General features: G+C 37.1%; 1 protein-coding gene across 22 annotated transcripts in view; it reads right to left on the bottom strand.

Moving 5' to 3' along the window:
- LOC144283253 (uncharacterized) overlaps nt 1–13,312 on the bottom strand; it is a 106,668-nt gene that overhangs the window by 39,470 nt on the left and 53,886 nt on the right. For 9 of the 22 annotated variants that reach the window (XR_013351685.1, XR_013351690.1, XR_013351689.1 and 6 more), the window contains one exon: nt 11,791–11,889. The exons of 12 other annotated variants lie outside the window; for them this stretch is intronic. The gene's annotated coding sequence lies outside the window, so the exon portion shown is untranslated. Of the gene's footprint in view, nt 1–11,790; nt 11,890–11,962; nt 12,004–13,312 lie in introns of those variants that run through there. One more of the 22 variants, XR_013351709.1, reaches the window with a different exon arrangement.

Genomic DNA, 13,312 nt, shown 5'->3' with positions numbered 1-13,312 from the left:
TAAAAGTTTCCCTTTGAATTCTTTAGGAGGAAAACTCCAGGCTTTTAGTTATTCTACTTATGAACTAGTTTCTAGAGATTTTGTTACCATGACCACTTTCCTCTTTGATTGGAGATTATGTTTAGGTAGTCCATGACCTAAGTAGTAAGCCTAGACACTGATTTTTAAATAATTTGAATCAATTTCCATCATTTAAACACCAAAAATTTTAGAAGTCTCAAATGAGATAAGACAGTTTGCCTGCTTGCTTCCATAGCTACAAAATGCTGTGGGAGACTGCTCTCATCAGATTTTAACATGTCCTTTCTAGATCAACACAATCCCTATAAAGCAGCCCTATTTCCATAGTCAATCTTTGATATAAACTCCCTTTTTCAGTGTTCACTTCACCTCTAAAATACGGTACCCAGGATTAAGTAAAAGTAAAATACTCAAGATAAATTCGGACCATTTTATAGGAAAGTTCCCATTTTCTATACATGATCCTCAGCCAAATAATCTTTTATGACATTTAGAAGTTAAAATTAGCTTAAATCCATACTCTGGTTAAATTACAAAAGCAGAACATCTTTATTACAAAAATTTCAAACAATACCAAAAATAAATAAAGCATAAAATAAAAACCAACCCTTCAAAGTCTTCCATAATTATATTTTCTAAAGATAATTATTTTCAAATGTCTGTTGGAATATACTTCAGGATCAATTTATGTGTCTATGGAGACAGTCCCATAAATATATTTATGTTACCCTGCTCTAAAAGATTCAAAATATACTGAATTTTAAATGTAGAAGGGCAAATTATTTGACACCATAGGAGAAGTATGACTTGCCAATGATCTGAAAAAGAAGGATAAAGAGAAAAGTTCAAATATTTCAGAGGCACTGCCTTGGGGATATGTTACTTCCTAATCCTTTTTTCTGATATCCACTCTGTGACTTTCCAATCATCTTTAGGGAAAAACTAAAAGGATATATACAAAAGTGATGTTTTTAGCGTAGGAGCTATCCTACCAGACCCTCCCTCTCTAACAAAAGCTTGATTTATTCTCTACAATATAGCCTTAATGGTTCCAATAGGAAATCTGTAGTGTTCTTTGGCACTCTGAATTTAGACTATAGATGTGTATTTTAATATCAATTTCTTTCATCAATGTTTTCTAGTTTTCAGAATACAGTTCTTTCACCTCCTTTGTTAGCTTTATTCCTAGGTTTTTTATTATTTTGGGGGCAATTGTAAGTGGAATTTTCTTAATTTCTCTTTCTGCTGCTTCATTATGAGTGTACAGAAATGCAAGGATACGTGTTTAAGACCTTGGTGCTTCATTTTGTAAAATATTTTGTTTTTAAAGGCAAACATTATTTTATATTGATTGTCCATAAATGAAAATAGAAAAGGACTTGATTTTGCCTTAATCTTTAAGAAGCAACTTTATCAGTGAACAAATGAAATATTGTTTTGACTGGCTTATAAACTTAATCTTTATTTAACAAACTTTAAAAATACTTTACTGTCATTCACTCAGGAGCTAACGATACAAAAAACAACTATTTCTGCCCTTAGGAAGCACATACTCTAGTAGGGGTGGAAGAAAAACACACGTAATTTTAGTAGAATATAAATCGTATTAAAATATAATTATATAACTGCCTAATAGATGGAAGAAATTAATTTCCATAAACTAAATAATTTCAAAGAAAAAATCTGAATTAATCTTGAAAGAATAAATAGGAGTTTACATGGCAGAAAATGCAATGTCTAGGGGAGGAATGAAGTACAGAGTTACAGATTCTAGGAAAAGAAAAAACATTTTGTTTATTCAGTAAGAATAATAAGCATATGGTACTATAATGAGACCAAATCATGAAGTCATGAAAGTTGTTGGTGGTCACATGTAAGGGAGATTGATCTTTACTTTTGAGGCAGTAAAGAATATTTGAATATTTGGGGTCTTTGGCTATTTGGGGAATAAATCCCACTTGATCATGGTGAATGATTTTCTAAATGTAAATGTATTGTTAGATTCAATTTGCTAATATTTTGTTGAGGAGTTTTGCAACTATAGTCATCAAAGATATTGGACTACAGTTCTCTTTTTTTTGTAGTGTCTTTATTTGGCGTTAGTATCAGGGTAATGCTGACCTCATGAATGAATTTGGAAGCTTCCCTTCCTCTTCTATTTTTTGGAATAGTTTGAGAGGAATACCTATTGCCTCTTTTTTTACATGTTTGATAGAATTCATCTGTGAAGGTGTCTGCTTCTTGGTTGGGAGTTTTTTGATTCCTGATTCAATTTCATTGCTGGTAATTGGTTTGTTCAAATTTTCCACTTCTTCCTGACTCAGTTTTAAGAAGTTATATGTTTCTAGGGATTTAACCATTTCTTCCAAGTTGTCCATTTTGTTGGCATAAAATTTTTCACAATATTCTTTTATAACCCTGTGTATTAGCATAGTGTTGGGGGGCTCTGGTTATTTCTTTTCTTTCATTTCTGATTTTCTTTAGTTGAGTCTTCTTTTCTTTCTTTCTTTTTTTCTTTCTTTCTTTCTTTCTTTCTTTCTTCTTTCTTTCTTTTTTTTGATGAATCTGGTTAAAGGCTTATCAATTTTATTGATCTTTTTAAAGAACTAGCTCCTGGTTTCATTGATTGGTTCTATTATTTTTGGGTTTCTATTTCATTTATTTCTGCTCTAATTTTTATTATTCCCTTCCTTCTACTATTGGGTTTTTTTCACTGATGGATTATTTATTTTTATTATTATTTTTTTTATTGGAGTCCAATTTTCCAACACATAGCATATCACCCAGTACTCTTCTTGTCAAGTGCCCCCCTCAGTGCCTGTCACCTAGTCACTCCAAACCCCCACCCTCCTCCCTTTCCACTACCCCTTGTTCATCTCCCAGAGTTAGGAGTCTCTCATGTTCTGTCATCCTCAATGATATTTTCAATCATTTTCTCTCCTTTCCCCTTCATTCCCTTTCACTATTTTTTATATTCCCCAAATGAGTGAGACCATATAATGTTTGTCCTTCTCCGACTGACTTATTTCACTCAGCATAATAACCTCCAGTTCCATCCACGTCGAAACAAACGGTGGGTATTCGTCATTTCTAATGGCTGAGGAATATTCCATTGTATACATAGACCACAGCTTCTTTATCCATTCATTTTCGATGGACTCAGAGGATCCTTCCACAGTTTGGCTATTGTGGACACTGCTGCTGTGAACATTGGGGTGCAGGTGTCCTGGCATTTCCCTGCATCTGTAACTTTGGGGTAAATCCCCAGCAGTGCAAATGCTGGGTCATAGAGCAGTTCTATTTTTAACTATTTGAGGAACCTCCACACAGTTTTCCAGAGTGGCTGTACCAGTTCACATTCCCACCAACAGTGCAAGAGGGTTCCTCTCTCTCCACATCCTCTCCAACATTTGTTGTTTCTTGTCTTGTTAATTTTCCCCATTCTCACTGGTGTGAGGTGGTATCTTGTGGTTTTGATTTGTATTTCCCTGATGGCAAAGGATGCGCAGCATTTTCTCATGTGCTTGTTGGTCATGTCTATGTCTTCCTCTGTGAAATTTCTGTTCATGCCTTTTGCCCATTTCATGATTGGATTTGTTTCTTTGCTGTTGAGTTTAATAATTCTTTATAGATCTTGGATACTAGCCCTTTATCTGATAGGTCATTTGCAAATATCTTCTCCCATTCTGTAGGTTGTCTTTTACTTTTGTTAACTGTTTCTTTTGCTGTGCAGAAGCTTTTGATCTTGATGAAGTCCCAATAATTCATTTTTGCTTTTGTTTCCCTTGCCTTCATAGATGTATCTTGCAAGAAGTTGCTGTGGCCAAGTTCAAAGAGTGTTGCCTGTGTTCTCCTCTAGGATATTGATGGACTCTTGTCTCACATTTAGATCTTTCATCCATTTTGAGTTTATCTTTGTGTATGGTGTAAGAGAATGGTCTAGTTTCATTCTTCTGCATGTGGCTGTCCAATTTTCCCAGGACCATTTATTGAAGAAACTGTCCTTTTTCCAGTGGATAGTCTTTCCTGCTTTGTAGAATATTAGTTCACCATAGGGTTGAGGGGCCATTTCTGGATTCTCTATTCTGTTCCATTGATCTATGTGTCTGTTTTTGTGCCAGTACCACACTGTCTTGATGATCACAGCTTTGTAGTACAACCTGAAATTTGGCATTGTGATGCCCCCAGCTCTGGTTTTCTTTTTTAATATTCCCCTGGCTATTCGGGGTCTTTTCTGATTCCATACAAATTTTAAGATGATTTGTTCCAACTCTCTGAAGAAAGTCCATGGTATTTTGATAGAGATTAATGTGTAAATTGCACAATTTACACATGCACTAAATGTGTAAATTGCCCTGGGTAACATTGGCATTTTCACAATATTAATTCTGCCAATCCATGAGCATGGAATATTTTTCCATCTCTTTGTGTCTTCCTCAATTTCTTTCAGAAGTGTTCTATAGTTTTTAGGGTATAGATCCTTTACCTCTTTGGTTAGGTTTATTCCTAGGTATCTTATGCTTTTGGGTGCAATTGTAAATGGGACTGACTCATTAACTTCTCTTTCTTCAGTCTCATTATTAGTGTAGAGAAATGCCACTGATTTCTGGGCATTGATTTTGTATCCTGCCACACTGCCAAATTGCTGTATGAGTTCTAGCAACCTTGGGGTGGAGTCTTTTGGGTTTTCTATGTAGAGTATCACGTCATCTGCAAAGAGGGAGAGTTTGACTTCTTCTTTGCCGATTTGAATGCTTTTTATTTCTTTTTGTCATCCGAGTGCTAAGGCTAGGACTTCTAGTACTATGCTAAATAGCAGTGGTGAAAGTGGACATCCCTGTCATGTTCCTGATCTTAGGGGAAAGGCTCCCAGTGTTTCCCCATTGAGAATGATATTTGCTGTGGGCTTTTCATAGATGGCTTTTAAGATGTTGAGGAATGTTCCCTCTATCCCTACACTTTGAAGAGTTTTGATCAGGAATGGATGCTGTATTTTGTCAAATGCTTTCTCTGCATCTATTGAGAGGATCATATGGTTCTTATTTTTTCTCTCGTTGATATGGTCTATCACATTGATTGCTTTATGAGTGTTGAACCAGCCTTGCATCCCGGGGATAAATCCCACTTGGTCATGGTGAATAATCTTCTTAATGTACTGTTGGATCCTATTGGCTAGTATCTTGTTGAGAATTTTTGCATCTGTGTTCATCAGGGATATTGGTCTATAATTCTCCTTTTTGGTGGGGTCTTTGTCTGGTTTTAGAATTAAGGTGATGCTGGTTTCATAGAACAAATTTGGAAGTACTCCATCTCTTTCTATCTTTCAGAACAGCTTTAGTAGAATAGGTGTTGTTTCTTCTATAAACGTTTGATAGAATTCCCCTGGGAAGCCATCTGGTCCTGGACTTTTGTGTCTTGGGAGGTTTTTGATGACTGCTTCAATTTCCTCCCTGTTTATCGGCCTGTTCAGGTTTTCTATTTCTTCCTGTTCCAGTTTTGGTAGTTTGTGGTTTTCCAGAAATGCCTCCATCTTTTCCAGATTGCCTAATTTATTGGCATATAGCTGCTCATAATAAGTTTTTAAAACCATTTGTATTTCCTTGATATTGGTGGTGATCTCTTTTTTTTCATTCGTGATTTTCTTAGTTTGAGTCTTTTCTCTTGTTTTTAGTAAGGCTGTCCAAAGGTTTATCTGTCTTATTAATTCTTTCAAAGAACTAACTCCTGGTTTTGTTGATCTATTCCACAGTTCTCCTGGTCTCTATTTCATTGAGTTCTACTCGAATCTTTATTAACTCTCTTCTTCTGCTGGGAGTAGGTTTTATTTGCTGTTCTTTCTCCAGTTCTTTGGGTGCTAGGTTAGCTTTTGTATTTGAGTTCTTTCCAGTTTTTTGAGGGATGCTTGCATTGCGATGTATTTCCCTCTCAAGACTACTTTTGCTGTATCCCAAAGATTTTGAACTTTTCTTTTCTTTTTTTTTTAAAGATTTTATTTATTTATTCATGATAGTCACAGAGAGAGAGAGAGAGAGAGACAGAAACACAGGCAGAGGGAGAAGCAGGCTCCATGCAGGGAGCCCGACGCGGGATTCGATCCCAGGTCTCCAGGATCGCACCCTGGGCCAAAGGCAGTCGCTAAACTGCTGCGCCACCCAGGTATCCCGATTTTGAACTTTTCTATCTTCATTCAAGTTTCCATGAATTTTTTTTAATTCTTCTTCAATTTCCTGGTTGACCCTTTCATCTTAAGGATGCTTTTTAACCTCCACAAGTTTGAATTTCTTCCAAATTTCTTCTCGTGATTTAGTTCTAGTTTCAAAGAATTGTGGTCTGAAAATATACAGGGGATAATCCCAATCTTTTGGTATCAGTTAAGACCTGATTTGTGATCCGGTATGTAGTCTATTCTGGAGAAAGTTCCATGTGCACTTGAGAAGAATGTGTATTCAGTTGCATTTGGATGTAAAGTTCTGTAAATATCTGTGAAATCCATCTGGTCCAGTGTTTCATTTAAAGCTCTCGTTTCTTTGGAGATGTTGTGCTAAGAATATCTGTCATTTACAGAAAGCACCATGTTGAAGTCTTCCAGTATTAGTGTATTATTATTTAAGTTGTCTTAACTTTGGTTATTAATTGATTGATATATTTGGCAGCTCCCACATTAGTGACATAAATATTCATGGTTGTTAGGTCCTCTTGTTGGATAGATCTTTTAAGTATGATATAGTGTCACTCTTCATCTCTTACTACAGTCTTTGGGATAAAGTTTAATTTATCTGATATAAGGATGGCTACCCCTGCTTTCTTTTGAGGACCATTTGAATAGTAAATGGTTCTCCAACCTTTTATTTTCAGGCTGTAGATGTCCTTAGGTCTCAAGTGAGTCTCTTGTAGACAGCAAATAGATGGGTCTTGCTTTTTTATCCACTCTGAAACCCTGTGCCTTTTGATGGGATCATTAAGCCCATTCACGTTCAGAGTTACTATTGAAAGATATGAATTTAGTGTCATCATAATACCTATTCAGTCCCTGTTTTTGTGGATTGTTTCTTTGGGCTTCCTCTTTCTTTTACAGAGTCCCCCTTAATATTTCTTGCAGAGCTGGTTTGGTGGTCACATATTCTTTTAGTTTCTGCCTATCGTGGAAGATCTTTATCTCTCCTTCTATTGTGAATGAGAGCCTTGCTAGATAGAGTATTCTTGGCTGCATGTTCTTCTCATTTAGGACCCTGAATATATCCTGCCACCTCTTCCTGGCCTGCCAGGTCTCTGTGGAGAAGTCTGCTGTTAACATAACATTTCTCCCCATATAAGTTAGGGATCTACTACTGTCTCTTGCTGCTTTAAGGATCTTTCCTTTATCTTTGGAATTTGAAAGATTCACTATTAAATGTCTGGGTGTTGAACGGTTTTTATTGATTTTGTGGGGGGCGATCTCTCTATCTCCTGGATCTGAATGCCTGTTTCCCTCCCCAATTTAGGGAAGTTCTCAGCTAAATACACTCTCTGGTCATTTGTTCCTTTTGGTGCCCTCTGGAACCCCAATTAAATGTAGATTTTTCCTTCTGAGGCTTATCATTTATTCCCCTTAACCTTTCCTCATGATCTTTTGTTTTTCTTTTTTTTCCTCAGCTTCCTTCCTTGCCATCAACTTGTCTTCTATGTCACTCACTCATTCTTCTACCTCATTAACCCTCACTGTTAGGACCTCCAGTTTGGATTGCATCTCATTTAATTGATTTTTAATTTCGGCCTGATTAGATCTAAATTCTGCAGTCGTGAAGTCTCTTGAATCCTTTATGCTTTTTTCCAGAGCCAACAATAGCTTTATAATTGTGCTTCTGAATTGGCTTTCTGACATCGAATTGTAATCCAAATTCTGTAACTCTGTGGGAGAGAGTACTATTTATGATTCTTTCTTTTGTGGTGAGTTCTTCTTTCTAGCCATTTTGTTCAGTGCAGAGTGGCTAAAAACAAGTTGTACTGGAAAAAGAAAGGAGAAAAAAAGGGGAAAATAAAGAACAAAAAATAAAAACAAAAACAAAACAAAACAAAAACAAGGAGGGGTATCCACTCATTCTATATACTAGAAGTTTCTCAACTTCCCCTGGAGCTTTCCAGCACTGCTCAGTTAAGAACTTGTTTTTAGCCTGTCCTTCCAGCTGCTCTTCTGGGGGAGGGCCTGCTGTGCTGATTCTCAGGTGTGTGCACCTAGGGGAGCTGCCCCGCCCCCTGCCAGGTGCACGGCTCAGTGGGAGCTGTTTGTCCCGTGAGGCCCCTGTTCCCTGACAGCCGCTCCTTCCCAGGCACAAGGTGACACAGAGAGGAACAACAAGATCATTGAGGGTGGCCAGCTCTCCAGCCCTGGAGTCAGCTCTCGCAGTAACTTCCGCAGCTCCCAGTCCGCAGGGGCCTGGATGCTCTGGGAGCGGGGCGCTGATCTGCACAGCTGGGGGCCGCCGGGGACAGGAGTGTCATCGCTGTCCTGTGTCTTCCCAGCCTCCACCTGTCCCAAGGGGAGAGCCAAATCCTGGGCTGTGTCCCCTGGCCCTGGGTTCCAGGGCCTGCACCTCTGGAATTGCGCTCCCAGGGCTGCACAGCCCCCTCCGTGTGGAACCACCGCCTGAGCCGCTGCCTGAGCTGCCCCCGGGCCCTGCCGGGTGCTTGCTCCAGCCCTTTAGGGTGCTTGGCCTGCGGTGTGTGGCATGCTCCCCCCGGGGCGCACTTCCTCTGTTAGCAATCCTGGGAACCTGGGGGCTCCACTGCCCCTCCTGGGGTCCTGCCTGAGTTCCCTGCAAGCGCCTTTCTGCTGGGGAAGATTGATAAAGTTCCCACTTCTCCGGGACTGGGCTTTCCTGTTCTGGAGGCTCTGGCCGGGGCCTTAGCCCAGCTCCTCATGGGGGCCCTTCCCCCACTGGATGCTTTTTTATTTATTTTTTTTCCCTCTTCCTACCTTGATAGAAGCCCCGAGCTCTTCTCACTGTAGCATTCCAGCTGTTCTCTCTTTAAATCTCAGGCCGAATTGGTAGGTTTTCAGGATGATTTATCTAGGTAAGTTGGTGGGGATCCTACTCTTCGCCATCTTGCCCGGCACCCCTACTATTGGGTTTTGTTTTATTTTTTCTAGCTCCTTTAGGTGTGGCCATGTTGTAATATCTGAAATTTTTCTTGCTGTTTGAGGTAGTCCTGTATTGCTATAAAATTCCCTCTTAGACTAGCTTTTGCTGCACCCAAAGATTTTGGACCATAGTGTTTTTGTTTTCATTTGTCTCTATGTTTTTTTTAAAATATCCTCTTTGATTTCTTGGTTCATCCATTCATTGTTTAGTAGCATGTTATTTAACCTCCATGTATTTGTGTTATTTTTAGAATTTTTCTTGTGGATGATTCCTAGTTTCAATGTTGTATTTGGAAAAGATGCATGCTATGACTTCAGTCTTCTTGAATTTGTTAAGACTTGTTTTGTGGCATAACACATGAACCATTCTGGAGGATTTTCTATGTGCACTTGAAAAGATGTGTGTCCCACTGTTTTAGGATGGGATGTTCTGAGTATATCTTAGATCCATCTGATCCAATGTGTCATTCAAAGCCACTGTTTCCTTATTGATTTTCTGTTTGGATGATTTGTCCATTGATATAAGTAGGGTGTTAAAGTCCCCTACTGTTATTGTATTAAAATCTATTACTTTCTTTATGTTTGTTAATAGCTGCTTTATGTATTTGGAGCATAAATATTTACAATTATTATATCTTCTTTTTTTAAGATTTTATTTATTCATGGGAGACACACAGAGAGAGACAGAGAGAGGCAGAGACATAGGCAGAGAAAGAAGCAGGCTCCATGCAGGGACCCCAATGTGGGACTCAATTCCAGGACCCCAGGACCACGCCCTGGGCCGAAGGCAGGCACTGAACCACTGAGCCATCCAGGGATCCCCTTATATCTTCTTGTTAGATAGTTCCCTTTATGATTATATAGTGTCCTTCTTTGTCTCTTGTTACAGTCTTTGTTTTAAAGGTTATCTTGTACAATATAACAATTGCTACCCTGGTTTTCTTTTCACTTCTGTTTGCATGATAAATGCTTTCCCATCTCTTCATTTTCAATATGCATGTGTCTTTAGGTTTGAAATGAGTCTCTTGTAGGTGGCATACAGATGGATCTTATTTTCTTATCCATTCAGTCATTCTGTCTTTTGACTGGAATGTTTAGTCCATTTATATTCTTTTTTTTTTTTTAGTCCATTTATATTCTATGTAACTATTGGTAATTATGTATTTATTATCACCTTGTTTATTGTTTATGGTTGTTTTAGTAGTTCTTCTTCTGTTCCTTTCTTCTCTTGCTCTCTTCTCTCACAGTTTGCTGTCTTTCTTTAGTGATGTACTTGGATTCCTTTCTCCTTATTTTTGCATATCTATTACCATTTTGATTTGTGGTTACCAATAGGTTTACATATAACATTTTATGCATATAGTAGCCTATATTAACTTTGAAACCATTTTAAAAGCACTAAATTTTTACTTCTCTCCTTGCCATGTTTTAGGTATATGGTATCATACTTTACACCCTTTTATTTTGTGAATCCCTTGACTGAATTTTATAGATCTACTTAATTTTACTAATTTTTGTGCTTCCTACTTTTCTTACTCCTGCTTATGATCTTTCCTTTCCACTCAAAGTATCCCCTTTAACACTTATTTTAAGGCTGGTTTAGTGGTGAAGAATTTCTTTAACTTTCATTTACTTGGGAAACTCTTTATCTAGCCTTCCATTCTAAATTATAGCCTTGCTGGTTATTCTTGGTTACAAGTTTTTTGTTTTGTTTTGTTTTGTTTTGTTTCAGCACTTTGAATATATCATGTTACTTTCTTCTGGCCTGTAAAGTTTCTGCTGAAAAATCATCTGATAGCCTTGTGAGGTTTCCATTGGAAGTAACTGTTTTCTTTTTTGCTGCTTTTAAAATTCTCTCTTTATTGCTACTTTTTGCCATTTTAATTACTATGTATCTTGGTGTAGACATGCTTGGGTTGATTTTGTTGGGAGCTCAGTGCCTCCTGGATCTGAATTTCTGTCTCCTTAGTGGCTTTTAATGGAAGAGATTCTTTTTTTTTTTTTCACTATATACCAAGCCTCTTTTTTTGTGATAAGCCATACCCTTTTAAAATCCTGTCTTCCTATCTTTCTCTCTTTTTTGATTCCATCTCTTTCAATACAGTAGGTGAGGGGCTCCAGATTATGCATCATTCTGATGATTCCCCAATAGCAAGATCACATTTAGTTCTCCAAATTCAAATTCATGATGTTGAGAAAATACAGGAAATTTTTCGTTCAGTTGAATTTCACTTCTATCACTTAGTTTAGGAAATTATTAATTTAGAGAGATTCAGTTTTCTCATTTGCAAATTAAAAAAATATATATTACTTTAAATGCTGTTATGATAAGAATCACATGGGATTAAAATATATAAAAGACTATGCATAATAGGTAGTCAGTAAATGATAACACTTAAATAGTCATTTCCACTGTTGCTGCTACTATTGTCTACAAATTATAATGGATATTTTAGCCGATATCCCTAAAGGCATTGAATTATTTCCCTACCTTACTTACCTTGTTGATAAGTTTCCTATGTCTAGAATGCCCTTTCCTATTGCATATATCACTAAAATTTGTCTTATCCTTTAAGGAGCCATCTTTCTAAACTTCTTGTTTTTTGCAAAAGCAATTTCATGACTTCAAGGTGCTTAAACAAGTGTCTTACCCAGGTTTGATTCTCTGTAACAATTTTCTTCTTTAATTATGCCATTCTTTATTATAAGAAATCCTACTGAGCAAGCAGAAGTCTGATATTAAAGTGAACCTGTAAATTAATTTAATTTAAATTAAATTAAACGTGATATGAAGCTGTGGAAGCAATAGAAAAAAAAATTTACCTTGACAGCAATGCTGAGATGGCATGGTTTTTTTCCCCAAATCTCTGTATTGAAAAATTTTAACCAAAGTTTATGGTAAAAAAAAAAAAAAATTAAAGGAAGCCTTAGGCTAAGTGTGTGACTATGTAAATACAAGCACCCCTCCCCTTCCAAACTGCAGATAAAAACAGTATGTATTATCATCAATTTAAGATTCTGAGTTATCAAAAAAAAAAAAAAAGATTCTGAGTTATCCAAACACTTAAGCTAAAATCAAGGTTTAGAGACAAATGCAAAACATCTTTGAGCAGTGCAGCAATAATCAATAGGACTTGATAATAGATTTAAAGATGTGAGAGCTATTAAAGCCAAAACTTAAATAAAGTCCTTTTTTGGCAGAAGACATAAACAAGGATGACAAGACTGGGCACCCTCCAAGAAGCTCTGAGGTGGCTATGAGTGAATCTCACCGCCTCATCATCACTTCAAGGAGCATAGGCTTTATTTCTAGGGCCAACCCAGGTGAAAAAAAAAAAATCTATTGAAACATTCTCTCCTCACTACAAAGAGGTCTAAAAACTGCATTCAACAAAGTGACATAGGGACGTTGACTCCAGGGAGAAATTTGATAGTGTAATCCCAGATACTGGGGGAATGATGTTCCATAAAGAGTTGATTTTTTTCCAAGTGATCCATATGACACTAACATGGAATGAGTCATGAAAAAGTGGACTTGGCCGGAGAACTGGTCAGTGACAATGTAAACTAAACTAATAATTTAAAATGCCCCATCCAAATTCTGATATATGCCACCAACTCTAGTATTAGAATCCTCATTCCCTACCCAGAAACACAATGTCCCTATCTTGTTCAAGGAGCCTCACCTCAACAAGCCTATTTTGTGTTGTGTGTTTTCACTTTCCCCTTAGAAAATCAGACTTCTCTATGTCTGTTTCTTTCTTGGCACGTAGAGGTGTCTTGTTAGACAATTAGCCAGTTAACAACTTTTGGAAAAAAATTAATTGTTCATAATAATGTATTGAATATGTGAACAGCCAAATAGAATATGTATATCAGTTATATTGTGCCCCTTAAGTCATGCCTCTAGTTTTGTTAAAATTATTTATATCTCAGCTTCATCAAAAAGGATCTGAGGATGCTGTCTATATAGTTCTCATAGAACCATCATATAGTAACACTGTCACATATTAACTTGTCAGCTGCTGATATGAATGACAAATTATGTTCCCTAGGTATTTCTGGCACTAAGGGAAGTCTTTGGAAGTAATACTTAGGTCAAAAGTCCTCTTAAAATTACTTCTATTCTTCACATAGATATCTCCACAGAAGTTCTCTGTTACACTGAAGAAG

The sequence above is a fragment of the Canis aureus genome, chromosome 14, assembly GCF_053574225.1.
Source record: "Canis aureus isolate CA01 chromosome 14, VMU_Caureus_v.1.0, whole genome shotgun sequence".
Lineage (NCBI taxonomy): Eukaryota > Metazoa > Chordata > Mammalia > Carnivora > Canidae > Canis > Canis aureus.
This window is presented reverse-complemented; position numbering and strand designations above follow the sequence as displayed.